Source organism: Mirounga leonina, unplaced genomic scaffold (assembly GCF_011800145.1).
Source record: "Mirounga leonina isolate KUSES-001 unplaced genomic scaffold, KU_Mleo_1.0 Mir_200, whole genome shotgun sequence".
Taxonomy (NCBI): Eukaryota; Metazoa; Chordata; class Mammalia; order Carnivora; family Phocidae; genus Mirounga; species Mirounga leonina.
This window is the reverse complement of record NW_023270503.1, coordinates 7,460,603-7,488,325: the sequence shown is the minus strand read 5'-3', so window position 1 is coordinate 7,488,325 and position 27,723 is coordinate 7,460,603. Positions and strand designations below refer to the sequence as shown.

The following is a 27,723-nucleotide window of genomic DNA, read 5'->3' as shown; positions in this document are numbered from 1 at the left end:
TCAGTGGCTTACAGTGCATCATCCCTCCGCCTCTCCCTCCCCCTGGCCCCCACCCTCATCCCGCACTTGAACACAGAATTCAAGAGAACATTGGAACAGGCCATACCTCTGCCAAGAGCCTTCTCATCCTCTGCTTGACTAGTCCACATACACACCTGTTTCCTGTCTTCTCCTTCTAATAACACAGAAGAATAAAAACAGAGTCTGATCTGCTTACACAAAACAATTACCTCTTACCCGGAGCCTTTCTGGAAAATAATTCCTGCCATTTGTATCCCTGGCTTCCACGTCAGCTCATCCGCTGAGGCCTTAACTTGAAGTGTTTTTCAGTGTGCTTATAACCTCTTCCATGCTCGGTGTTTTTGTTCTTTGCCCGGTATTTAGCGGTTGGTGATTGTGTGCTTTCACCAGTGGTGTGGTTCTGACTGGCTGGTTTTTGATGCTTGCTTTTTGTTGCTTTCCAATGTCCATTTTCTTTAGTGAAAATGCAGTTAATGAGTGAGGACAGGCATCATATTTTACCTGCAAGTCAGATTTCTGAAATATTTTGAAAATGTCTGCTTAAATGAGAAGGTTCTTTTTTTTTTTTCTGTTTTTTTTAAGCTTCCGTTTTCCTCATTGCTTTGGCATAAAAGATAATTCCTCGTGTACATAGTCACTGAGCATGTTTTGTGGGATGTAGGTTCTAGAGAGTTTGTCTTTAAACTTAATGATGCCTTTTTTCTAGTTTTTTGGGGTACATGTTAGTTGAAACAGACTGCAGGTTGTACAGAGAGGTAAGTAAAAACTTGTGCTTTTTAAAAAAAAATACTGTAAGGCTTCCTACTAAATTTTTATTGGGTAAAATAAATATAAAATTTACCATTTTAACCCTTTTGAGTGTACATTTTAGTAGCATTAAGCACAGCCATCACCTCTGTCCATCTGTGGAAGCTTTTCACCATCCCAAACTGAAACTCCACACCTGGTAAACACCAACTCACCACCTCAGCCCACCCAGCTCCCAGCCCTGGCTTCCACTGCTCTGCTGTCGGTCTCTATGCATTTGACTACTCTAGGTACCCCGTGTAAGTAGAATCATGCAATCTGCGTCCTTCTGTGACTGGCTTAGTTCACTCACCGTAATGTCCTCAAGGTTCATCCATGTTGTAGCACGTGTCAGAATTTCCTTCCATTTTAAGGCTGAATAATATTTATGTACATAACGGAATACCTGTAAAGCGTTTAGGGCAGCAGCTGGTACGTGCGGAGCCTTGGAAGAACAGTAAACCGTTAGTATTCATGGGACTACCATAACCATGATAGCCGACCCTTCCTCCTGTTCTTTGCTGTGTGAAAGGACAAAATCTCTTTATTGTTCTTTACTTTTCTAAAGTTGAACTTTGAAACCAGCTTTTCAAGTTTTGAAATGAAAGTTCCTTAAGATTTCGAATGTTACTGTGTTCAGTTTATGAGGTCAGTTTTGGGAGAATGGGTATCAGCTTTCAGAGTCGCTTTGTTCCAGATGAATGTCCTGTGTTGGACATATAGTTTGATTTTTTGTGATCATTCGGAGTCTTGCTTTGATTGTTTGTGACAGTTTACTGATAGGACAGATATATTTGGTTTTAGTTCTAATTTTGAATATTTTTGTTTTTTGCGTTCTTAAATGGCTTTTACCCTATATTCAGTGGCTTTATGTATATTTTCTTTCTGATTAATTTGGACATTTACAGTTAGTGTTAGGTTTTTTTTTTTCCTAGTAGTTATGTATATAACTACAACTCGACATTCCCCCCTCCCTTTCATCACCCAATTTTTGATGAGCTACATTACTGTTACTAGCTTTTCCAAATGATTTTCTGTTGGGATTATGTTTGTTTTTTTATGGACTAGAGCCCCATCCCCAGTGGCTTAACCAAATAGGGGATATCTTCCTCAGAGGTGGGCAGTCGGGCTGGTTTCATGGCCGCACAGTGTCACCAGTAACCCTGGCCCTTGGTGCTCAGCCACCTGGCTGTCCTCGGCTCCTGACTTTTGTGCTCATGCTCGTCTTTCCGTTGTGTGATGGTCGGTCTACCATCTGCAGTCTGGACAGGAAGAAAACAAGGAGGACAAGGGAGAGGTGCCTGTGTTGGAGTGAAACTTCCTAGAAACCCTACCTTTAGGTCTTACTGGCCAGAGCTGTGTGTCACATCATCACCCTGGCTGTCACCCCTAGCTGGGAAAGCAAGTATTTTTTAACTGGGCACATTCCCTCCCTGAACCAAATTGGGGTTCTATTAGTAAGGAAGAAAAGTAAAATGATATCAGGGAAGCAATTAGTTATATTGGGCACCAGTCTATTTTTACACTTTTAAATGATAACACATCCTCAGGGCAAAGACCGTGAGCTGTAAAAAGTTATCTCCTGACCCCCATTATGGAAGATGAGGAAGTCAGACTATTTAAATGATCTTCTACCTTTTCTTCCTCCTCTGTCTTCTGAATTTTGTTAATTATGCTATTTTTTCCTAATATATATCATTCTTTTGTAACATTTTTATTCTCTCATGTAATCAATCCAGCATCTGCCTCAGGTCCTTTCGCTACAGTTTCTTCCTTCATCCTTGGGTTGGTGTTACTCCTCCGTAAGTTTCTTCAGAATGGGCCCATGTGAACTATTTCATTTCCATCCTTGCACATTTTCCAAACACTGCCTGATGCCTTGGTACTAAAGCGACCATTTGGGTATAAAATTCTCCAGCCACACTTTTGTTTGTATGATCATTGCTGTGCTATTTTCTGAAGTGAAATATTACTGCAAGTCTGAAGCCAGCCTGATTGCTCCTTTACAGGTGGCTGTGGCCTGATTTTCTTTTTCTTAATGGTCATAGAATTAATGTTGTTGTAGACATAGCACAGAAGCACAATAACCTCACTGTGTCCTGATGTTCATTCATCTCTGTTAGTTTGCTATCGAAAGTATGCCCCCTTTCAATATGATCACTTAAAGTAACTTGTTGAATTTCTTGAATTGTATCTTGGAATACCTTTTCATTTCTCTCTGTTCTTTTCTTCAGAAATCCCAGTCAGGATATGTTGGTTGTCCATTGTCTTTGTCTGTATCTGTTATTTTCTCTGATCCTTTTGTTTTCCATTTTATTTTCTCACTTTTTCAAGCTCTTCTTCCACTGCCATGTTTTCAGCAGGGTCTTTGCTCCTTTTTGTGGCCCGCCCAGCATTACCACTTTTTTTACGTGATGACTTGATTTTACTCTTCCTTTCCTGTCTGCGCTCTGCTAGTTCATTTTTTTAAAACCTTTAGTTGTATCATTTCTTTTCTTTTTCAAGCTGTTTTATCCTACAGTTCTGGAGGTCAGGAGGCTGACATGGGTCTCACTGGGCTGAAATCATGTTGTCGGAATGCCTGGTCCCTTTCTGGAGGATCTCGGGGAGAATCCCCCTTTTCTCACCCTTCCACCTTCTAGAGGCTGCCTGCATTCCATGGCTCAGGGTCCCTTTCCTTCACCTTCAAAGCTAGTAGCGGTAGGTCAAGTCCTTTCCACATCACCAAGCCCTGACCTCCCACAGCCCCATCTCCTTCCAGCTCTGCCTTCTCTTGTGTCCCCCTCTCCATTTTTTTTTCTCCTCTCCATTTTTTTTAAAAAAAGATTTTACTTATTTATTTGACAGAGAGGGAGAGAGTGCACAAGCATGAGGAGCTGCAGAGGGAGAGGGAAAAGCAGACTCCCCGCTGAGCAGGGAGCCCGATGTGGGACTCGATCCCAGGACCCCGAGATCATGACCTGAGCTGAAGGCAGCAGCTTAACTGACTGAGCCACCCAGGCACCCTCCTCCTCTCCATTCTTAAGAACGCTGGTGGTTGCATTGGCCCCACCTGGTAATCTGGGCTACTCTGCCTCGGTTAGTTGATTAGGAACCTTATTTCTGTCAGCAACTTTATTTCCTCTTTGCCATATAAAGTGACAGATCCACAGGGGTTAGGACATGGACATGTTTGGGGATAGGAGTGGGGCATAATTCTGCCTACCACAGAGATCATCTTTTTTTTTTTTTTTTTTTTTTAAAGATTTTATTATTTATTTGACAGCGAGAGAGGGAACACAAGCAGCGGGAGCAGGAGAGGGAGAAGCAGGCTTCCCGCGGAGCAGGGAGCCCGATGCTGGGCTCGATCCCAGGACCCTGGGATCATGACCCGAGCTGAAGGCAGACGCTTAACGACTGAGCCACCCAGGCGCCCCGAGATCATCTTAAAATTAATGTTTTTGACCATGACTTTTTACCTGGTCTGGCAAAATTATCTTGGAATATATTCTTTTTTATTTCCTGCTTATTGTCTCTCTCTCTCTCTCAGTAGTAATTTTTAGAAATAAATTTATGCTTGTTCATAAGTAAGAGGAGTTTTTCCACGACAGGCTGTTAATGTGGGCTAGGGATTGGGGGAATAAAGCAAGGTAGCTGGTAGTTTGCATTTAGGTCTGTTCATGGATGTTCAGTCCTAAGGCAGGATTTGCTCTTCCTAGATCCAGAGGGAAGCCCCATGTCAATCAGTGGTGTATTCCTTTGTGTGGAGGTGTATGTGGGTGCGTGACTGAGTTTCACTTCTCTTCAGGCTCCCGGCCACCCCTTATTTCTCTTGTCACAGTATTACTTCTACCTTACTTGTATAATTCTTAAGGATAAGTTTTAGTTAATCAGTTTGTTGATTCTGAAATATTCCTAGAAGACAAACAATGACAACAATGGCTATGGTAGACATACTAATTATTACATATGACTGCCCACCACCTATATCCTTTTCAAGAGAAACACCTCTCCTATGGCCTTACCCGACAGTGGCGGCGTTTCGAACCACCTGCTCCCTGTGCGTGCTGTTGACCTTCTCCCTGCCACAGCCGTAGAAGGACTTGATCCACAGATGGCCACCCGTGGTCTTAACCAGAAACCTGGGGCCTGACTCACAGAGTTTAAATCAAGCCGTTTTAAGCATGATGTATATTGTCTAGGTTCAAATTCAGGCTCAGCCAGTTACTAGTTGTGTAATCTGAAGCAAGTTGCTCGAGGTTCACTATGCCCCAGTTTCCTTTCTATAAAATATCAGATTTTTTATAATGCTGTTTTAAGAATTGAAAATAGTTAATCCACATAACGTCCTTATAACTGTCTGACTCATACTCAGAGCTTCATAAATCGTAGCCATTATTATTACTCTATTAGAAATTTGGAATTAGGAAACTGAATGAGTAGGGAGAGGTACCAGTAGTAGAAAGTAAAGCTGGAGTGTCATGAGATAGAACACTAGTTCTTAGTCCTTTATGGGGTCATCGCCCCCTTGAGGACTCTGTTGGAAGTATAGTCCCTGCAGAGAAGTGTATATACATATGTAACTTACGCAAGATCAAGGTTGAAAGCACTTTGTACGGAGAATGAGGGGAGGGGGCTGCGTCAAGTCGAAACCATAAGCGAATCAGATTTATGAAAGCACAGAAACTCATCAAAGCACAGAGAGCTGTTTCATAAACATGGAGAATGGACTGACTGAGGAGAGAAGCAGAAGCTGTGAGACAGCCGTTCAGTTCCAGGTCCAGCAATTCCTACCCCAAGATTCCTCGGAGATCCCTGCTTGTCTCCCCACTTCCCTGGACACCTGCTGTGGACATAACCAAGGTGGCATGGGACTCGTGTCTTGCAACCAAATTAGCCAGATAAAATCAATGATAAAGCTGACTTTTACATGATGAATTATTGCTGTGTCATTTCAGATTGTTTTTAGCCAACATTATGAAGTTTTCCTGTGGGTGTGATTGTATCAGCAGGCCCCATGCTTTCAGAATAAAGTGAATAACCAGCTGTAGTGGCTTTTCAGCTGCTGACTTCCTTTTTTGTAGGTTGAACCCTTTCCAGGCATATCCTACTTTTTCATATTCCAGTGTAACGAAAAAGTAAGGAAGGTTACATCAACTTCTCTGGTAGAATTCTTGTTAATTTTGGCTCATCTTTTAAAGTTTTTGAGCTGAAAATGAGGCAGAACTCCAAAGATTTTATAGATGGAAAGGATTTTAAGGATTTTTCAGGTCCACCTACTTCTTTCAGAAATAAAGGAGAGTGGACCCAGTATCATGTTGCATCCTCTGTCTCATTTAGTACTTGAGACAACCTTATGTGGTCTGATACCTTCCCTTTACAGAAGAGGAAATGGGCTTAGAGAGATGAACTCCTTGCCCCAAATCAAAGATACAGCAAGTGGTAGAGCTTGGTTTTGGAACCTCCATCTTTCTGACTACAAAGAACAGTTATAATGCCTCCATGGTCTCCAAACCTCAGGCTAGAGTTGAGGCTTTTACATTTTTTTCTCTCAACATGGTCTTTCAACAAACATCTCTTCTAGAAAAGAAGGCTGGAAACATACATTCCCCACTTTTTTATCCATGCACCAGAAGGATCTTGCATGTGTTCATCTAGCCTTCAAAGCAGTGTAGTATCAGCCAACTTCTAAGCTGAAACTTATTGGATATTTAGCCAGGCTTTGCATACAGAGGCCTTCCCATGGAACCACAGCTTGGTGGTGCTGGGAAGGATGGGCAGAGACTGTTGGGGCAGCAGTCATCCAGCTTGAGCATTAGCATAAATAATATTTGCTTGCAGAGTATTTGCAGGATGAAGGAGTGGTTAAGAGCACTGACTCTAGGTGTGCCTGGGTGGTTCAGTCGTTAAGCGTCTGCCTTCGGCTCAGGTCATGATCCTAGGGTCCTGGGATCAAGCCCTGCATCGGGCTCCCTGCTTAGCGGGAAGCCTGCTTCTACCTCTCCCACTCCCCCCTGCTTGTGTTCCCTCTCTCGCTGTGTCTCTCTCTGTCAAATAAATAAATAAAATCTAAAAAAAAACAAAACAAAACACTGACTCTAGAAGTAGACCGCTTGGGTGTATCCGAGCTCTTCTGTTTTTTTGGTTTTTTTTTAAAGATTTTATTTATTTATTTGAGACAGAGAGAATGAGAGACAGAGAGCATGAGAGGGAGGAGGGTCAGAGGGAGAAGCAGACTCCCTGCCGAGCAGGGAGCCCGATGCGGGACTCGATCCTGGGACTCCAGGATCATGACCTGAGCCGAAGGCAGTCGCTTAACCAACTGAGCCACCCAGGCGCCCCGAGCTCTTCTGTTTAATACTTGAGCGACCTTGGGCAAGAACCTACTACCTCTCGTCTCTGTTTCCTTATCGGTAATATAAGAGGTATGTAATACATTGGATGGTCATGAGGATTAAATGTGATCATGTATATAACCCACTTAGCACAGTGCCTGGCTTGGTAATAATGCTCAGTAAATGTTGGCTATTTTTATACCACTTGCAAATGGTGAAGAGACACATCAAGAAGAGGTAACATCAGTTTCTTACTAGAATTCTTTTATTTCAATTAATCTTTTTAAGTTTTTGAACTGAAAACAAGTTGTAACTTTATAGACTTTTATAGCTGGGAAGGATTACTATCCTTGAAAATGGTAACTCCAGTGTTTAGCTGACAGGACCAGTTTTTGAAACTACAGTCATTTTGAGTGAGTATAAAATATTCATTTTCAAAATGCAGAAAATGTATATACATTTTATGACTATAATGAAGAGAGGTAGGAATACATTCTTGCTCCAAGTTGTTTTGTTGCTAAACCATTAAATAATCTGGCTTTTCCTTTCTCTTAGCAGAGGAAAGAAGCTTCAGTCCCTGTATCTTCTAGGACTAAAAAACTTATAGTTCTTTTTATACCTTCTTTTACAGCATTCTAGTGAAGTAACTAGCAGATGAATACTATTTTTATTTTATTTATAACAATATACCAATATTTAACTTTAAACAATAACTCAGAATTCTCTTCTGGTTCACTACCCAGATGATTAAGTTTCAAATGTATTTGTTCTCGTAGACTATATGGTTTGTTCTAGGGCCATATTGGTTTTTTCAAGTTTCCTAGACATTTCCATGCACAATGGAAGTGTTAGTTTGCACAGTGTACTACCAACCAATGTATAAATTGTACCAGTGTACAACTTACTATTGTACAATGTACATCTTCTATAAACTTATGAAATACAGTAATGTGCAGTTTATTATTAAGTGTTTATTTGGGACAGAGTTATGCATAAATTTGACAGGCTGGCATTTGTGAGTACAAAAAATACCACATGGATTTAGGATTATAATAGATTGCCCTAGAAAGGAATTTAGAGATTATTCTAGAATAGTGCCTCCTTAAATAGAAAATTGAGGCACAATTAGTTATTTGCATGAGTTACATAGATGAATTATGATAATTTTTCCTTACCAAAAAGTTTATATGACATGGCTTTTCTTGCAATTTGTCTTACCTCTTTTGGATTAAAAATCCAAAAACAAGACTATCTTGTATTTGAAGAAGAAAGACTGAATCCTGTTTTTATGATAAAGCTGGATTAGGGTTTTGATAATATTAAACTCATACTTAATGTTATATCCGGAAATTTTCTGCAGTATCTGCAATTGAGTTGTCCATCTATTACATTTAAACTACTTAAAAAAATTTTTTTTAAATTTTTTTCAAGATTTTATTTATCTGAGAGAGGGAGCACATGGGGGGAGGGGGCAGAGGGAGAGGGAGAAGCAGACTCCCCTCTGAGCAGGGAGCCCGATGTGGGGCTCAATTCCAGGACCCTGAGATCATGACCTGAGCCAATGGCAGGCGCTTAACCAACTGATCCGCCCAGGTGCCCCACATTTAGACTACTTTTATTTATTTATTTAAAGATTTTGTTTATTTATTTGACAGAGAGAGATACACAGTGAGAGAGAGAACACAAGCAGGGGGAGTGGGAGAGGGAGAAGCAGGCTTCCCGCAGAGCAGGGAGCCTGATGCGGGGTTCGATCCGCATCCTTTTTGGTAAGGAAAAATCTGACCTGAGCCGAAGGCAGACGCCCAACAACTGAGCCACCCAGGCGCCACCTAGACTACTTTTAAATATAAAGTAATATCTAAAGCAATGAACTAATAGTTTACTAATTGCAAATAAATAGTGTATGCATTTTCAAAGAAAAATTGTATTCAAATGTTTTCTCCTTCCCCTAGTATTTGAAGATAGTGTTAAAGAATTGCAGTCTATTACAAACTTGATTGGTTAGGATCACACTGTATTATTTAAAATTCAGTTTTAATAGTGTTAACAGCAATCAAATGGGGGAGAAACCAAAAGAATTATTAAAACTATATCAAAGCTCAAGACCAGAAATAATAATTAATATTGGACTAAGTTTCCAATCCTTCCCTTGGTCTGGAACATTCTTTTTTTTTTTTTTTTTTAATGTTTTATTTATTTATTCATGAAAGTCAGAGAGAGAGAGAGACGCAGAGGCAGAGGGAGAAGCAGGCTCCCTGCCTAGCAGGGAGCCTGATGCAGGACTCGATCCCAGAACCCTGGGATCATGACCTGAGCTGAAGGCAGACGCTTAACCATCTGAGCCACCCAGGCGCCCTGGTCTGGAACATTCTTTTATTTTTTTTTTTAAGGTTTTATTTTATAAATAAAGAGAGTGAGGGGAGGGGCAGAGGGAGAGAGAGAGAATATCAAGTAGACTCTGCTGAGTGTGGAGCCTAACGTGGGGCTCAGTCTCATGACCCAAGATCATGACCTGAGCCAAAATCAAGAGTCGGACACTCAACCAATTGAGCCACCCAGGCGCCCCCGTCTGCAACATTCTTAAGATTTTATTTATTTGACAAAGAGACACAGTGAGAGAGGAACACAAGCAGGGGGAGTGGGAGAGGGAGAAGCAAGCTTCCCACTGAGCAGGAAGCCCAGTGTGGGACTCGATCCCAGGACCTGAGCCGAAGGCAGACTGAGCCACCCAGGTGCCTCCCTCCCCACCGTCCCCTGTCTGCAACATTCTTAACCCTTCATCTTCACCTGTCTGACCCTTACTTATCCTTAAGAGCCCTGCTTTTGTCTCAATGAAACCTCCCTTAAACTAACATGTCTCATGTTAGATACTGTTAGCATTTTGTGTTCCTCTTTCATGTCTCTAGTTTATCTGGATTGTAAAAATATGATTATTGGTAATTTTTTTAAAAACTGTGTCCCCCACTGAACTATACATTCTATCAGGGTGGGAACCTAATGTATCCCTTTTGCTGCTGTATCCTTTATGTCAAACATCATGCGAGATATATAGACATCCTCAATAAGTAGGATGGATGGATGAATGGATTGATTCCTTGTTTAGGATGCTAAGAGATGTGGAAAGGAATCAGCTGGCTACTTCACATAGGGCTTTGGGTCATGTTACCTGCTACGAGGTCACCATGGGTAAAGGCTTTGTTTTTATTTGGGTTTGCAAGCCCAGAAATTTAATTTTACCATTTTGATTATCAGATTTATTGGTGCCAACAAATAAACTTACAAGACGCTAATTTATATGTCAGGATACAACTTTTTTTTTTTAAATAGCAGTTTCTTTTCTTTTTTTTTTTTTAAAGATTTTATTTATTTATTTGACAGAGAGAGACACAGCGAGAGAGGGAACATAGGCAGGAGGAGTGGGAGAGGGAGAAGCAGGCTTCCCGCCGAGCAGGGAGCCCGATGCGGGGCTTGATCCCAGGACCCTGGGATCATGACCTGAACCGAAGGCAGACGCTTAACGACTGAGCCACCCAGGCGCCCCTGTCAGGATACAACTTTTAAATTTATAATAGGAAATGTACCTAGGAACTGGAGCTTGTGGTTGTACAGATGTAGCCCAGTCGGTAATCACTGAATAACCTTGTACTTATCTGCATTTCCTTGCCTAGCCTGCCAAGATGGTAGACCGCCTCACCAGGACTGGGTTTTTACATGAGCAAGAATAAATTTTTATTTCAGGGGCTTATTTCTTCCCCCAACATAACCTAGTATTATCCTGATTGATAAATCAGGAACTTTCTCTTGGTTTATAAATTTCCATTCAGAGAAATGAATTACAAATATGGAGGTTGTCTCTTGGGAAAAACCTCCATATTTGGATCTTATTTGTTTCCTTGAGCTTGAACTACCTAAAACAATAACTATGCTTTACATAAAAATTATGAGAATGAGAATTAAAAAATGAAAGTTTAAAACACGTAAGTAGTATCTATTAACTGGGATCTTGTAGTACTTTATTTTTTTTATTATATTATGTTAGTCACCATCCAGTACATCATTAGTTTTTGATGTAGTGTTCCATGATCCATTGTTTGCGTATAACACCCAGTGCTCCATGCAATATGTGCCCTCCTTAATACCCATCACCAGGCTAACCCATCCCCCCACCTCTCTCCCCTCTAAAACCCTCCGTTTGTTTCTTGGTGGGATCTTGTACTTCAGAAATAGTATTTATGGTTCTTAGTGAATCACAAGTTTGGAATGATTTCATCCATCATAATATTCTTGGTATCTTGTTGGTAAATATGGAAAATCCAGGTTGAAACGAGCAACTTTCATAAATCAAGATCTTAGAAATCTTCTGTTTTTTTCTACATTCCTTCAGTTTACATATTCTACAATTCTTTTAGCAGTAGTTTGTGCAATAAAATGGATCTCTTATAGGGTAATTTTCTTTTTTTAAAAAAGATTTATTTATTTTAGAGAGAGAGTGAGTGGGGTGGGAGAGAGGGAGAGAGACAATCTCCAGCAGACTCCCTGCTGAGCAGGAGTCCAAAGCGGGGCTCAGTCCCACAACCCTGAGATCATGACCTGAGCCAAATTTAAGAGTCGGACACTTAACCAACTCAGCCACCCAGGCGCCCCAGGGTAATTTTTTTCTTAAGGTATTTTTCAACAGAATTCTATTTGAGTACTTGAATTCTTATTTTCTTTGTGATAGGCTCTGCACAGATGCATAAGTCTTGTATCTTGTTTTCAGAATTTTCCCATCTACCACAGCTATTCACCAAAATGTGTTTCCTCTCTTTTTTGGTCACATCTTCCCTTGCAGTTATGTGTGTCCTGTGACTGAGTGGAATTCCGGTGGAGTTTCTGAGTGCTAGCCACTTCCAGGGCTAACTCATAAAAGCCCTCCCACGTGTGATTCTCCATTTTCTGCCCCTTTTTGCAGTCTGGTGATCAGTGCCTAAGGCAACCTGGAAGTCATGTGTTTGATGAGGGGAGAGTTTCTGTCAAACGGGTCACCAAATGCCAGCGTAGAGCAGAGCCCCCCCTCCCTCCGCCCAGAAACATTTGTATTGGACTAATGTGTGATTAACAAATAAACTTCTCATGTTCAGCCACTGGAAGTTTGGGGGTTATTTGTTATTGCAAGTAGCATTACCATAAGACAACATTTAATAGCTAATATAGCAATTCCAGAGTAAATATTTAAGTTGTCAAGAATGATTAACTTATGCCTTAATTTGTAACGCGTTCCCCGCAGAAGAAACAACAGCTTCATTTAAAATAGTCTGCAGAGTCTTAGTCTGATTTTCATTATCCCAGATTGTTTGGCGCTTCCCTGAAAGAGCAGCTCTGATTAAGTAGGCCCTCTGTTTATCCTCCTTCCTCCCACACCATTTTATAAGGTCACATTCTGTGTTTACAAATCCAGAGAGCATTTACTCTTATTTATAAGTGCAGTAGGAGAGAGAGAAGGGACACATTTGAAATGTCAACACAAAAGTAGTTTTTATGTGACTGGCTGAGATTCTGGTGGGTCACTTTTCTAAAATGTGTTTGCTGCCTTGAGAAATTTACCAACACGTAAAAGCTACTCTGGGTTCAACCTTCCTCCCAGTGCTGGAGCCAGAAATCTCTTTGTTCTTGACTCATCTCTCCTCACCATTCCCACCCCCTTGAGGTCAGATCAGTCCCCTGAATACATTTTGAATCGGACGCCCACCATGTTCTCACATAGGTCTCTCTTAAGGGTCCCTTGCACACAGCTGTCTCCTAACTGGTCTCCCGAGCTCCAGTCTTAACACTTCCATGACGTAGCCAGAACTCCCTTTCTAAAATGCCGAAGTCAGCAGCTCATGCCTTTACTTCGAAATGCTTCCGTGACTCGCCCTTGCTTTGGGGATAAAGCCTAAACATCTTGAGGTGACTTGCAAGGACCCACATCATCAACCGTTACTTCTCCTGTCTTGTCTTGCACTGTCTTTCCTTCCCTTTCCCTGCACTGTCTTTTCTGTGCTCTGTGCTCCAGCCTCACTGAACTTCTCTTTAAACACATCTTACTTTTTTTTTAAACCTCTCAGGGTTTGTTCTTGCTGTGACCTCTGTGTCGAACACTGCTCTTTACCCGATTCCTCCTTCATCACCTGGATAATTCCTACCCAGCCTTGGGTTCTCAATTTAGATTTTACTTCTTGGATTGTCTCTTCCAAACCTTGAGGGCTGGGTTAACTGTGCTCCATTTGTACTCTGATCATCACCCTGCATTTCCTCGGTTCCGGTAGCTCCGGTCCTGTGTTTTCCTGTTTACTTGTCCATATGTCCTGCTGGACTGCCTGGAGGATCTCAGACCATGATCATGTTGGTCACCATCATCCTAAGCCCTTAACACATTGCCTAGCGCAGTAAACACTTGTTGGATAAATGAACAATAGGGTGTACAAGAACCCAGTCTTTTTCAGATTTGTCTGTGGAGTACATTTGAGGATGTACTATGGAAGACTAAGTCAGTGCCAGAATAGCTTTCCAAATCTTGGGAAATACTGGGAAATGCTGAAGACCATCTGCAGGAGAAATGATTGAATTCTGGATATATCTTGAAGGTTGAACTAATAGGATTTGCTGATGGGTGTGAATGACTCCATGCTTCTAAATTATATTGCCGTGGTGAAATTGTTCACGGACAGCTAATGTCACAGTCCGGCCAAGGTTATAGTGAGGATTAAATGGCACGCACATAGAGTTCCTATCTAGCCTAGTGCTTGGCATTTTGTCAGTCCTCAGTAAATACTCGTTTTCCTCTCTGTGAGTGATTCAGTATCTTTTTTTTTTTTTTTTTAAGATTTTTATTTATTCATCAGAGACAGAGAGAGAGGCAGAGGGAGAAGCAGGCTCCCCACTGAGCAGGGAGCCCGATGTGGGACTCGATCCCAGGACCCTGGGATCATGACCTGAGCCGAAGGCAGACGCTTAACCATCTGAGCCACCCAGGCGCCCCAGGTATCTTGTTTAGACGAGAAAGCCAATGCACGGTGACGTGCTGTCCCTCCGCAGGGCTGCGCCGCATGTGGGGGTGGCGGCCAGCACCTGCTGCATGTCCACGGTCTTGCCCAGCACTTCAGCAGGCTGTCTTGCCCGGCCTGCCACCGACCCGCTCCTCTGCTGGCTCTCCAGCACCCTCACGTTCAGATTTTGTGACTGTCAGGCCTCATTCTTTGCCTCAAAGTGAAGCTGCTCTTTTATTTTTTTTGCCTGTAGGAATGTGTGTTTTGTGTCCACTTCTGTGAATACTGCTATTTATGAGCGGGCTGTTGTCTCTTCCTATGATCCAGATGTAGGTAACATGGTGCACAGAGTTAAGTGCATTTACTGTCTGGTCATACTGCTGGTTTTGAATCGTGGCACTACTCCCTCAGCCTTTGGAACCTTTGGCAAGTTCCTGAACCCCTCCAGTCCTCATTTCTGCCATATGTAAAATGGGAATTGTGACATGAAAAAGGGTACTTCTTCTAATACATTTGGAACAGGGCCTACCACCTAAGAAGCACCGAGTAACTATTAGCCATCATTAGTCATAACGGGACCTGGCGACCTCAGGTACTCTTATGTAGCTCTCAGTATCACTTCTGGGCTGAAGCTGCATCTCTCCACCCTCTCCTCTCACCTTTTCATCGTGCTTTCCCTCGGGTGTCCCACAGGAACTCAAACTCAGCATTTGAAACTAAGCTTATCAGCTTTTCCCTGTGGCAGGGTGCTTTGGCTACAATTAGTAGAAAACCCAAATAAAAGTAACCTAAACAGCAAGGGAAGTTCTTTCTGTCTTGTAACAAGAAGTCTAGATGTACAATGGATCCAAGGTTGCATAATCCCATTGCTCAGTCATGTCCTCAAGGACTCGGGTCCTTCCCATTCCTTCGGCATTTTGACTTGTCCTCTTAAGCTGGCTCCCCTCACCTTAAGATGAAGATTCAGGCACTATGTGCATATGATAGCCTTCTAAGAGGACTTCCCCCTCATCTTCACTCAGATCAAGGGAACTTTCGTAATCTGATCACTGACAAGGGAACTGGAATTCCCAGTTTTAGTTAGACTAACCAAGATCCATCCTCCTGGAGCTGGGGATAAGATTCCATTCCCTGAGCAAATGACTGGGAGTGGGTTGGCAGGGAAGTGAACTCCTGAGCAGAATCAGAGCTCTGCTGGCCAAGAAAGGGGGTTTGGGGGCTGAATTTGGGTAGAGAATATACCATGTCTGTGGCAGAGTTCGAAATATTTTGTGATGAGAAGGAAAAAGATCTAAAAATGAATTGGGAGTCATGTTGAAGTCAGAAAAACTAGATGTAGTGCGTATTGTAGAAAATCAGGTCAGACTGAGGAGTGGTGCTGGAGCATGGAGGATGGATGTGAGGGCTGGAGCTGTGGCATCCTCCCTGGCTGGACATAGGGACGGGAGAACAGCCTCATTTGGTTTCCAGTTTCTTCTTGGCTAATCAGGTAGCCATTCATGGAGGTGGTGGAGACTAGAGGCCAAGTAAGTTTGATGGACAGGGATTTAAATGAGTTTTTTATTATTATTATTTATTTTTATTTTTTATTTTTAAGCAGGCTCCATGCCCATCATGGAGCCTAACATGGGGTTTGAACTCACAACCCTGAGATCGAGACCTGAGCTGAGATCAAGAGTCACATGCTTAACCAACTGAGCCACCCAGGCACCCCCGATTGCGTTGTTTTAAACAGACTGAGTCTGAGGTGCCTGTGAAACATCATCATGGAAATAGTCCATAGACAGTTGGAAGAAATGTCTGATTTGAAATGTAGATTTCAAAATGCTGCTCTACAGTCCCCAAAGGTTCTGCCCCTTCCCCTCTCTTCCATTCTGATGCAATCTCCCGGTCTCCTTCCAGCCATTCTCGTCCTTTCTGCCCATCTTGTTCAGGAGCTGTCTCTCTTCTTAAGGAACCCCTCTGTCTGGGTGAAGCCATTGCTTCTGTCACCATCTGTGTGCCAAGGCTTCAGTGGAATGCTGGGAGTCAGATAACCATCACCCATTAAAGTAAATTTCAGGGGTGCCTGGCTGGCTCAGTCAGAAGAGCATGCGATTCTTGATCTTGGGGTTGTGAGTTCGAGCCCCACATTGGGCGTAGAGATTACTTAAATAAATAAATAAGCTTTAAAAAATTTAATTTCGATTTTACAAAACAAAATAATTTAGTGGATCTACTTTTCAAAAGTTTATAAAAATTATTACAAAAAAACAAAAACATCTCCCAAACCAAAATATTTCCATCCCCAAGCCCAGGAAATCGTGATGTGTAGTCAGAGTTCTTTAAAGTTATATTAAAAGTATAGATTTAATCTGATAGTTCCCCAAAATTATAAACCTGAAAACTAGTGATCTGAAATACTCATTTTCTATATGCTCTTTAGACCTCAATTACCTGGGAAAATCCCTTCTCCTGTTCTGACCCAGGATGCCCAACTGCCAACATACCTTTACCAAAACGAGAACTCTGAACTTCATATCTTTATATCCTGCCTTCTGCTCTTCTTGCCAACAGCTCCCCAGCCCTTCCTCTTCAGCCCCATGTCTGCTCTCTGGGCTCTTTTCTGTCCAGCTTCCTTGCCCTTCAGATGTAATGTGCATCACGCTGGTCCCTACTGGTGACTACGTTTACAGTTCTGCCACTTTTCTGAAGTGTTTGTAAACACCTTCAGCCACGTCCGTCTCCTGGCTGTTTCCTGGTCATACCTCTCCACTCATCTGCACGCCACTGGCCTTGCTTTGTCCCGCCTGTCCTGCATCAGCCTCAGCCTCTCCTTAGTGCATTCCCAATGCTGCTAGGTCAAGAGGAAGCATTAACTAGTTTCGGCCTGCCTCTGGGGCAGCTTGACCACTGTGAATTTATTTTGCAAATACTACATAGATATTAGTTTACCTGACAATTACAATTACAATTACTTCTATTAAAATAATATGAAGAGTCGGGGCTCCTGGCTGGCTCAGTCGAAGAGCATGCGACTCTTGATCTCGGGGTTGTGTGTTCAAGCTCCATGTTGGGTGTGGAGATTACTTAAAATATATATATATACATTAGAAGAGATAACATGAAAGGTCTACCCCAATATTAATGGTTGTTACTACTGCCTAGCACAGAAACACAGCATGAATGCCTCTTGTTTTAAAAACAGCCCTAGAGGGGCAGCTGGGTGGCTCAGTCGTTAGGCGTCTGCCTTCGGCTCCGGTTGTGATCCCGGGGTCCTGGGATCGAGCCCCGCATCGGGCTCCCTGCTCGGTGGGGAGCCTGCTTCTCCCTCTCCCACTCCCCCTGCTTGTGTTCCTTCTCTCGCTTTGTCTCTCTCTGTCAAATAAATAAATAAAAAATCTTTAAAAAAAAAAAAAAAACAGCCCTAGAAGGGGCACCTGGGTAGCTCAGTCTGTTAAGCGTCTGACTCTTGGTTTTGGCTCAGGTCATGATTTCAGGGTTGTGAGATTGAGCCCCACATCAGCGTCCATGCTCAGCAGGGAGTCTGCTTGGGATTCTCTCTCTCCCTCTCCCCTCACCCCCGCACGTGTGTCCTCTTTGTCTTTCTCTCTCTCAAATAAACTTTAAAAATAAAAATAAATAAATAAATACAAACAGCCCTAAAAAGTATGGAGAAGCAGGCACTCTCATTGAGGGGCAATTTAGAAATGTTTCAGAATCCACCCTAAATATACATATGTGCATGTGTATGTATATACATGTATGTGCACACATTTGCATATATATGTGTATGAGGTATAACATTTACATATATCTAATTTCTCAGGGTATGTAGGATATTGATAGCATTGGTTATAGTTAGAGGAAGGCACTAGAGGTTGTGGGATAGGGTGTGAAGGAAACTTCCACTGCCTTCCTTTGTGTGCCTTTTGAATTGTGATGATTGATGGATTACTTACTTGAATTTTTTTTTTCAACATACTATTCTATGCCCAGCAACTTTACTTCAGGGAATTTCCCCTAGAGAAATATTTGTATATGTGTTAGCAAACTTGTGTGTAAGATGATGTTAACGACAGTGTGTTTATAGTAACGAGGGTAACAACAAAGCTAGGAGCAACCTAAAAGTTCATCAGTAGGAGTGGACCCTCAGTTATGACATATGTGTACTGTGGTTTAGAAAAATGAGGTATGCAGATATGCTAACATGGAAAGACTGCCGAATTAGGATAGGATGAGTTAGGCTTCAGTCACAAACAACCCCCAGGTCTCAGCAGCTTAATGTAACAAGGGCTTATGTGTCACTCACATAAAATCTGTGGATCCAGGAGACTCTGCGGGTAGCCAGTGAGCACCCAGGCTGCTTTCACCTTGTGGCTCTGCCATCTCGAACAGAGCTTCCTCGGACCCCAGGGCAGTGTGCACGCCGGCTCTTCTGTGCTTTGGCTCAGGAGCATGGACGTCCCACAGCTATTGGCCAGAACTAATAATGCGGCCCTGCCTAACCACAAGAAGGGGTTGAAATGGGGAAGAAGAGATGGAATGTTTGGGGACAGAACTGTGTCTTTGCCATATACAAACAACGGAGTACAGGCACATAAAGTTTCCTGGAAGGATATAGAAGAGTGATTGGTTAACAATAGAAACCTTTGGAGAGTAGGATGAAGGCTTTTACCCCGTTTGAATATTTTTACCATTATTAACCTGCCTTTAACATTATAGTTTATAGTAGAATTCATGTGCATTAACTTTTGTGGGTTTTTTTTTTCAATCTGGTTTAGACTGACTCTGAAGTCTTTCATGAAAAGAAAAATTCAATTTTGAGGAATCTGTACAATTGTTAGCTTACTTTAAGTGAAATTATTTTGTAGCTCTCCTATGTGAATGGATATATAACATGTATACAACAGGGAGAATTGCAAAATCCACCTATATTTGTCCTTCCTTATGTTATTTTGTTAGGCCTTGCATGTGGCCAGTGTTGTAAAATGGGAAATGCCATTCACCATTTACTGTGCACCGCTCCTTTCCTGAATACGCTGGAGCTAAAGGGCAGGCAAAGTAATTCATTCATAGCGAGCAAGGAACTGACTAGCGTTGCCTTGGAAAGCCAAACACCCAGTGAGCTATAAAAATGCAGTAACAGATAACATAATACTTACTCTTAAGAGAAATATTTAAAAAGTGTATTAGTCTCTTCAGGCATTCAAAATAGGAAGGTTCGCTTTTACAGGTTAATGCACTCTTTCTCCAAAGCCAGATGTTCTCATTTACAAATCGGGTATAAAATATACATTTAAACTAATTGAACAAGTAAACAGCATATAACACTTTAGGTGTGGTAGCGTAAGATTACTTTTATAATCATGCTCTCCCATCTCTCATCAAACCCTCGGAGAACAATTTAATCCCTGAAGTTATATATGGTCCGAAAAGAGCGATGTGGTTTGAGCTCTTGTGTCTCAGGGAGTCTCTGAAACCCAGAGAACACGCAGCCGCCCAAATAGCTCTTCCAGGACCAGGTCCAAGGCCAGTGCTTCTGTGGACCAGCCCAGCTCCAACCTTGGTGTCCTGATGGGCTGCCTTGACCAGGGTTAGACTCTGCTGTCTATGTCAGCTTTCAAGTTCGTACTTTTTCTTTCAAAGAATTCTTTCAGTTTTGAGGTTATCTCTTTATGCTATATGTGTAAAGATGACCTCATTTTGATGGTCTTATTGCTTTATTGGTCATCTCTGCCAGTAACACACCTCATCATCAGTTTTGGCTCCAAAACCAGACTCAGTATGTGAGAGATTCATACCTTGGAGCCCACCCTAGTTTGAGCTCTTTTGGTCTGCATTTCTCTGGACCTGCCTTCACCATGATACTCAGTTCACTGTGACTACTACATTCAGAAAAGATGTGTCTTTTCCAAATAAAAAAGGCTGTGAAGGTTGTTTTGCCAAGGATTAGGGATTAAATTAAATTGGATTAAACATAAGTAATACAAATTTTATTTTCCTAGTGTAGCTAATAGTGCTAAACTACAAATTTAAAACAGGCCTTATTAAAAATTTAAATGACTGTAAACCTAACAGGTAATGAAAATCAGTGCTTACACTTTCTGAGGTTTTTATGTCCTTCTCCATTAGAGTTGCTAAACTATCATCCTGAAGGATTATACATTGTAACATGCTCCACTGTGCATGACTAATATCCAGCTTCTGTCACACACAACCTCACCATGAGAATTTAACAGCATCCAGAATGGTCTTTACTCTGTCGAACAAGATGAGTTCACTGATCTCCCTCTTGGCTGTCACCGTAATGTCAAATTGCCATAAAAGTTTCTAAACATTCTCTATTTCTGTACTTCCCACAGACTAAGCAACCAACAATGTGCAGACTGGAGCACTTGGAATAACAGTGTTTGGTTTTTTATAAAGAAATAGAGGGACAGTTGAAATATTAAATATTAAATAGCAGTAACAAATTAAACAGTTTAAAAGGGTAATAGTGGAGATGCCCCAGTGTGGCATGCGATTAATTGCTAAATTGTAGAGACAGCAATCAGCCTCTACCTCCAGTGGAGGGAAAGAGATCCTACAGGCTAGAGATGCCATGGAGAGCATTATGGAGATGGTGGGACTTGAAATACTTCCTAAAAGATGTTAAGATGTTTGAAAATAGAAATTGGATCGATTTTATTTTATGAGTAACTGTAGTATCATGATTAACTAGTTGATGAATTGTTCTGTAAGCCAAAAGTAAACATTAGTCAGACTGATTAGTAATGTATAAATACTGATTTTACCAGATAAATCTTAAGGTCAGCCTTTAAATGCCAAGGGTACTTCCTTGTTGGTGCTCTTTTTTTAAAAATTAAATTAAAAAGAAGAGCCTTTGTTCTTTGAATTGTAACAGATTTCTTCCCGACTACTGTGTTTCAGCCTGCTTCTTTGTAAGTAGCAATACTCAGGAAGGTTCCTTTAAAGAGCTCTGTTTTGCAGATGTTGTTTTGTAACATGGGTTTAATCCTCGCCAGCTCAGTCTTTTTTATTTATCCTGCATGCAGTTGGTATTGCATCACTTCCTTTGCAAGAGAATTGACTACGGGATCTTAGGGCAGGGTAGGTTTTTTTTTTTTTTCATTGTTTTGCACAAAGCCCATTACCTATTTATAGTATCAGAACTTTCTATTAGTCATCACCAGAAATTATTATTACACCTGTCAACTGGTTTTGTAGTGAGTTGTATACAAATGACAGATGAATATGTGTATGTACTTCCCCCTAAACCAGTTTTATTATCTTTAAACATGAGTCCCGATTAAAAATTGGATAATATCCCTTAAAAATCCACTCTCTCTAGCTTCTCTTGAAAAATGAAAAAAAAAAAAAAAGTTCTGGCACTCGGTACACGTTTCAAAATAGGGACCATCTATAAGAGCAACAGCTGCTCCCTTCTACAGGGCACGCACTGGTCCAGCGCCCTCTGGGTCCTATAGAGTTCATTTCTGCTTCACTTACATGTTTTGCCTGCCTGGCTTCCGTAGACAGCTTCGTTTGATTATGGGACTAGTATATAAGAGCCCAAACACGCCAGAACAAAACCTTCAGCTTTACCAGTGCCATCAGCTACCTTCCCTAACTCGAATTATGTACCATTTGAAAAACAATATGATACACAGTTGACCCTTGAGCAACACGAGGGTTAGGGCACTGATTTCCCACATAATTGAAAATCCAGATATAACTTTGACTTCCCCAAAACTTAACTACTGATAGTCTGCTGTTGATCAGAAGTCTTACTGATAATATAGACAGTCAATTAATACATATTTTGCATGCTATATGTATTTTATACTGTAAAGTAAGCTAGAAGAAAATGTTAAGAAAATCAGAAAATACATTTACAGTGCTGTACTGTAAAAAATCTGTGTAAGTGGACCGGCATAGTTCAAGCCTGTGTGTTCGAGGGTCAGCATCTTAGAAAAGTAAGTTATTATAATCTGTATAAATAAAGTATTAGTGGGCGCCTGGGTGGCTCAGTTGGTTAAGCGACTGCCTTCGGCTCAGGTCATGATCCTGGAGTCCCTGGATCGAGTCCCGCATCGGGCTCCCCGCTCGGCAGGGAGTCTGCTTCTCCCTCTGACCCTCCCCCCCTCTCATGTGCTCTCTCTCTCATGCTCTCTGTCAAATAAATAAATAAAATCTTTAAAAAATAATAATAATAAAAAAATAAAGTATTAGTATGTGTATATATATTTGCATGCATATACATACATACATATTTTAGAATAAGACAAATATGAAAACATGTTAGCAATCCAAGAGAAAGATATTTGGAAGTTTTTTAATGCTCTTAAGTTTGCAATTATTTCAGTATGAAAATTATTTTTAAAAGTCAGAGCTAACAGCCACAGATTGTCAACAGTGAGAAAGATGTTTCTTCCCTAAGTGATTAATCTTTTAGTCAGAATTTGAGGAAAGGAAACATTTAAGGCCAATCTAATTGATACCATGTCTTACAAGTTATTTTCCAGCAAAAAAAAAAATTTTTTCTTCTAGTTGATATTAAGGACAAAACTTGGAAGAAGTATTTTTGTATGCATTAATAACCAAAACAATTTTTTCTGCATCCAATTTTAGCAGCCTGACATAAGAACGCATTCAAAGCATAAATAAAGGCATTGCCTCCCTATATCTAAGGAAGGACCTTATTAGCAAAGTGTACACATGTTTTGCTGATGTGCAGGCGCCCACATATTAGATATTTTAAATAAGCAATAGATCCGAGCTGTTTGTTCATTTGTGGTGGTGGATTTGTGCCAATTTAGCCCCATGCTTTGGTCTAATCGCTGGTATGTGTCTTCTAGAAGGCCGGTCAGGATAAAAGCTGTAGTCAACAGAGCCACAACAGAGGATGAAGGTAAATAGTCAACCACAAAACCCATTCTCCTTCTATTCCCAAATAAAGTGAAACTATTTGGCCTAGATTTGGCCAGTGGAAGCCCCTTTCAGCTGGCCGCAGTGTCTTCCAATATGTCCCTGTCAGTCTTTAAGAACTTCCTTATTTTCTGGCTCAGTAAGAGTCCAGGCTCATCTTGTGTTTTTCCTGTCCCAGTGATGAAATTGGCCATTTCTCTAAAAACCATTGGTTTAGTCTTGGTGTGGCATTTAGAAATCAAGATTGGGGGGCGCCTGGGTGGCTCAGTCAGTTAAGCTCAGGTTATGCCTTCAGCTCAGGTTATGATCCCAGGGTCTTGGGATCCAGCCCCTCACCGGGCTCCTTGCTCAGCAGGGAGCCTGCTTCTCCCTCTCCTCCCTGCTCATGCTCTCTCTCGCTCTCTCTCAAATAAGTAAATAAACTCTTTAAAAAGAAAAAAGAGAAAGAAATCAAGATTGGTAGTAGATACAGTTGTTGCTACTGGTGTGTCATTGCTTTTAGCCTTTCTCAGAAAATGGTTTGGTGGGTGGTGAAGGGGGGGAGACACACACACAAATGTACATAGGTCTTTTTGTTTCTTTGTCTTAAACACCATGATTTCATACCAGTATCTCCCATTTCTGTCCAACACCACGGGGTTTATTTTAGCCTTCTCCTTTGAAATTTGTGAGTTCCTTCTGCAGTTCTGATAAACCTGGCTCCCTTCATCCTCATCATTTTACTTACATTCTTGGTCCTCCTGAATGTCCCCACCATGCGGGCCACCTCCTCCACCCCTACCCTGCCGGACATCCTGGCTGCACCAGCAGAATCTTTACCCTGGGCTCCTCGTGTGTGCACAGACTGAGCCAACTGAATCCTCAGCCCTGGCTCTGCCAAATACACTGGCCACGCTGGCCAAACCCTTGACTTTTTAAACTTAGTAGACGGATTATAAGCAAAAACTTGAGACAAAGTATTTCCTGAAATTATAAAATCAGAATATTAATTTTTTTTCATTATTCAGTCACATAGTTGAGTTTCAATCCTTATTCACAGAGGGCAGCGGAACTTAAAATTTAAGTAAAGCTCTGGAAATAATGCTATTGATAAGTCAGCTGACCTTTTCTTTTACTTTTTGAGATGTAATATTAACAGACATTTAGGGAAACGGTTTCCTGAGCAAGGTTGGGCTGGAGGACAGCTGCTTTCTGGGGGTCGCTAAAGCTTTTCTCACCATCCTGGGAAGTTCTGATTTCAATCCTGGTTGCAGTGACACTTAAAAAATAAGTATGATGGTATTTGTCTTAAATTGTCAACCAATCTATCTACATAAATTCCTTTCTCAGTTTGATCTAGCAATAAAAATGATTTAATTTCTGCTTTAGGAACTAAGAAAAAATAGGGAAAATTATTTGTTTTTTCCATTTCCTGATGTGTTTGATCTGTTTTTAGTTTTTGACTCTTTTCTTTGCCACCACATTCTTCTTCTCTTAGTTCACTTCCTCATGTCTGGTATTCCTGAGTGTAGACAGCGCTCGGTTATTTTCAAGAGTGCAGAAGGACTGACTGGATAAAGCAGAGTAGCAGAATATCTGTATCATGTTTGTCTTTGGAATGTGTTGATTTTTTATAATTGAATATGAGTCCGTTTAATACTTGGAGGTTTTTATCATTCACTTCTTCATGATTCCAGGTCCCTCCTCCCTTAGCAAAAATTCCTCTGGATGCCACAGCAGTGTACTAGGAATAAGTAAAAATAAATTTGAAAGAAATCTGGCTCATGATCTCTTAGGAGACTTGATTACAATATGGGGATAAAGCTGTAAAATGCAACGTCTCCTGTGTCATGTGACAGTGGAAACCCCTTGCAGAGTGGTAATAGTGGATGTTGTTTGCCTTTTATATCTTCTTTAAATCCCTCCAAATTCAGCTCCCTTGTCCTTACCATAATAACTCCATCCCGGAACCAACAGCCATTATTGAGGGGCCCCGGGGAGCAGCTTTGGTAACAGTTCTTGGCACAATAAATATTAGTTTACTGTGCCTTTGTTTTCTGAACTGAAAACAGGTGTCACAGTAGCCAAAATGGAAATAATCCATTTGCTTGACTACTTAACCATTTATTTCTCTTCAGTGTCTCCTGCCACAGCTACTGCCCAGCTTGGACCCTAAAGCTCCCTATCTGGTTGCCCCAAGTCTCAATAACACCTAGGAAAACCTTGCTTTAACTATATCAGAACCTTCACATGTTAGGAAAATTGGCGTAAGGAATTACAGTTTTTAACAAGGGATCTAGCCAACTGATTAGGTTTTCTGTCACTTACTAAATTAGGCAGAGGGACAGGGTGAACCTATTAGGTTTCCTGTCACCCAGAGAGCCAAATATTTAAGTATAGTGTAAGGTGAAGAGGCTTCCTATCCAAGGGTTAGGATGGGGTAAGAATCCTAAAGGCATCCTGTTTAGTTACAGTCCTCAGACATCTGTGAAATGATTTACTTACTTATTTTTAAAAGAGAGTTCAGTACTGTGGTATAAGTGGTTTGTAGTATTTAAAATGCATAATTGTTATCACTTCATGTAATTGTGCATTTCTACCAAAGGATTGTCTGGCTCAGGCCTAGGTCTTGTTCATTTTCCTGAGCAGTGCTGATTTATAACTAGGCTCACCCCTTGGTTAAGGCAGAATGCACTTAACCACTTTGCTAGGCATGCCAGGGAGCCAAATCGCTAATATAATAGGAAATCTTTTTTTTTTTTTAAGATTGTATGTATTTATTTTGAGAGAGAGAGAGAGAGAAAGAGCATGAGCAGAGGCAAAGGGAGAAAGAATCTCAAGCAGACTCCATGCTGAGCGTGGAGCCGGTTGCAGAGCCCAGTCCCACAACCGTGAGATCATGACCCGAAATCAGGAGTCAGACGCCTAACCCACTCAGCCAGCCAGGTGCCCCAATAGGAAATCATTTTTAAGTGAAACGGATGAAAAGGAATATATATATAAAAGTTGAGCCTTATGTTGGAGAAATTGTGTTTATCACTTGTAGGTTGGAAGAGAAAATACAGTGTCGTGTTATTAATAGGAGAAGTTTCATTCTTATATTTTGGTCTAGATCTTCGTGTCTGTCATCGTTAGACACTCAGCATTTCATAACTAAATAACGCTATATTTATTGTTTGTGTGTGTTTTACTAATTTTAAATGCATGTATTTAAATATCCATCTGTTAGTCTGACGCTCTGTAGTTCCTAAGGACTCTTACAATCACTGAGAGTGATTTTACTGTAGTCCAGTTCACCAATCTCTATATTTCCTCTATTAGGATTTTAGCTAAATCAATCAGTCAAATTTTAAATAATTAAAAAGACTATTTAAAAGCTATAGGGTGGCAAATGGAAACCAGGACAGATAATTTGCTTTCCCTGGTGTGGGTTTGGTAAGCTTATAAACCTTTTTTGATCTCAGGAAAAGAACAACTTTCCTTGCAAGGACAAAACGAAGCCATTTCAAGATTCATTCTCAACAGTGTGAAGTTACAGGTGCCCTCACCTAACTGTGACTCTCTGCCCAGCGTGGGCATGTCCTGACATCAGCCTTGTAGAGACTCTCCTGTCAAAGTGACTGGTTGACTGAGCACCCTGTGAGTGACCAACATCCTTCTCACCACACTGAGAGAGTCTCAAGTTGAATCCTTTTCAGACACCCCGCAGAAGACAAACGAACAAAAACTGAAAAGCAGTCCATTCCCAGATGTCAGCCCAGCTGCTATATTTGTGGGCATGATTTGCTATGCCATGTCTGACAGATTATTTTTTACATCCTCGCTACTTATCATGTTTTCATTGAGATATACTATAAAATGTTGTTTCCTTTTGCTGGGGGAATGAACAGTGGTCTTTGGTGAAAAATGTCTTTTATGGTCAAGAATTTAGACCATGTACTGAGAAGGAGCCATCGTATTGGTAGTAGTATTGTCTTAACCACATTGCCTGGGACCTCAGTAGATAGCCTTTCGGAGGGGACAGTGTTGTGTTTGTTTCTGCTATTTCCTTATACCAGCAAGGTAGAATTGCTGAGTCACTTGACATGATCAAATTCAGGTAATACATAATTTAAATAAAACCCGGATATCTCGGGCGCCTGGGTGGCTCAGTTGGTTAAGTGACTGCCTTCGGCTCAGGTCATGATCCTGGAGTCCCGGGATAGAGTCCTGCATCGGGCTCCCTGCTCAGCAGGGAGTCTGCTTCTCCCTCTGACCCTCCTCCCTCTCATGCTCTCTGTATCTCATTCTCCGTCTCAAATAAATAAATAAAATCTTTAAAAAACAAAAAACCCGGATATCTCTTGTCTCTTTCTGGGCCACAGAGCAGGTCCCCCCCCCCCCCCATAGCATGTGCCCTTGGTGACAGGTAGGATTTTTGGCCGCCCTCCCTGTGCTCTGGGTACTCTGTGTCTGCCATCCTGTGCATTGTTTCCTTTGTGTCCAAAGGGTCAGGCGTAGTTAGCTTAGGAGAGAAAGAAGAGTAAGCAGCATTTTCCCTTGGCTCTCCCTCAGGAATCTCAGACCCAACACAGCCTGTGTGGCTCACCATCACCTCCCGAAATTGTGCTCTTCCCCTACTGTCCCAGCTCCGTATGATAAGCAGCACTGTGGTCAGCTTGACCCCTCCGTCTTTCCCACATCTCACATCTGGGAAGTCACCCTAT

The 27,723-nt window shown here is 41.5% G+C and overlaps 1 protein-coding gene and 1 long non-coding RNA gene across 2 annotated transcripts in view; both read left to right on the top strand.

Moving 5' to 3' along the window:
* Window positions 1-27,723, top strand: part of MYO1D (myosin ID) — a 358,238-nt gene that overhangs the window by 60,164 nt on the left and 270,351 nt on the right. The gene's annotated exons all lie outside the window — the stretch shown is intronic.
* LOC118025337 lies at window positions 22,359-26,671 on the top strand. The gene is made up of 2 exons (XR_004683279.1): window positions 22,359-23,021; window positions 26,482-26,671. It is a non-coding gene; the product is annotated as an uncharacterized LOC118025337 (long non-coding RNA).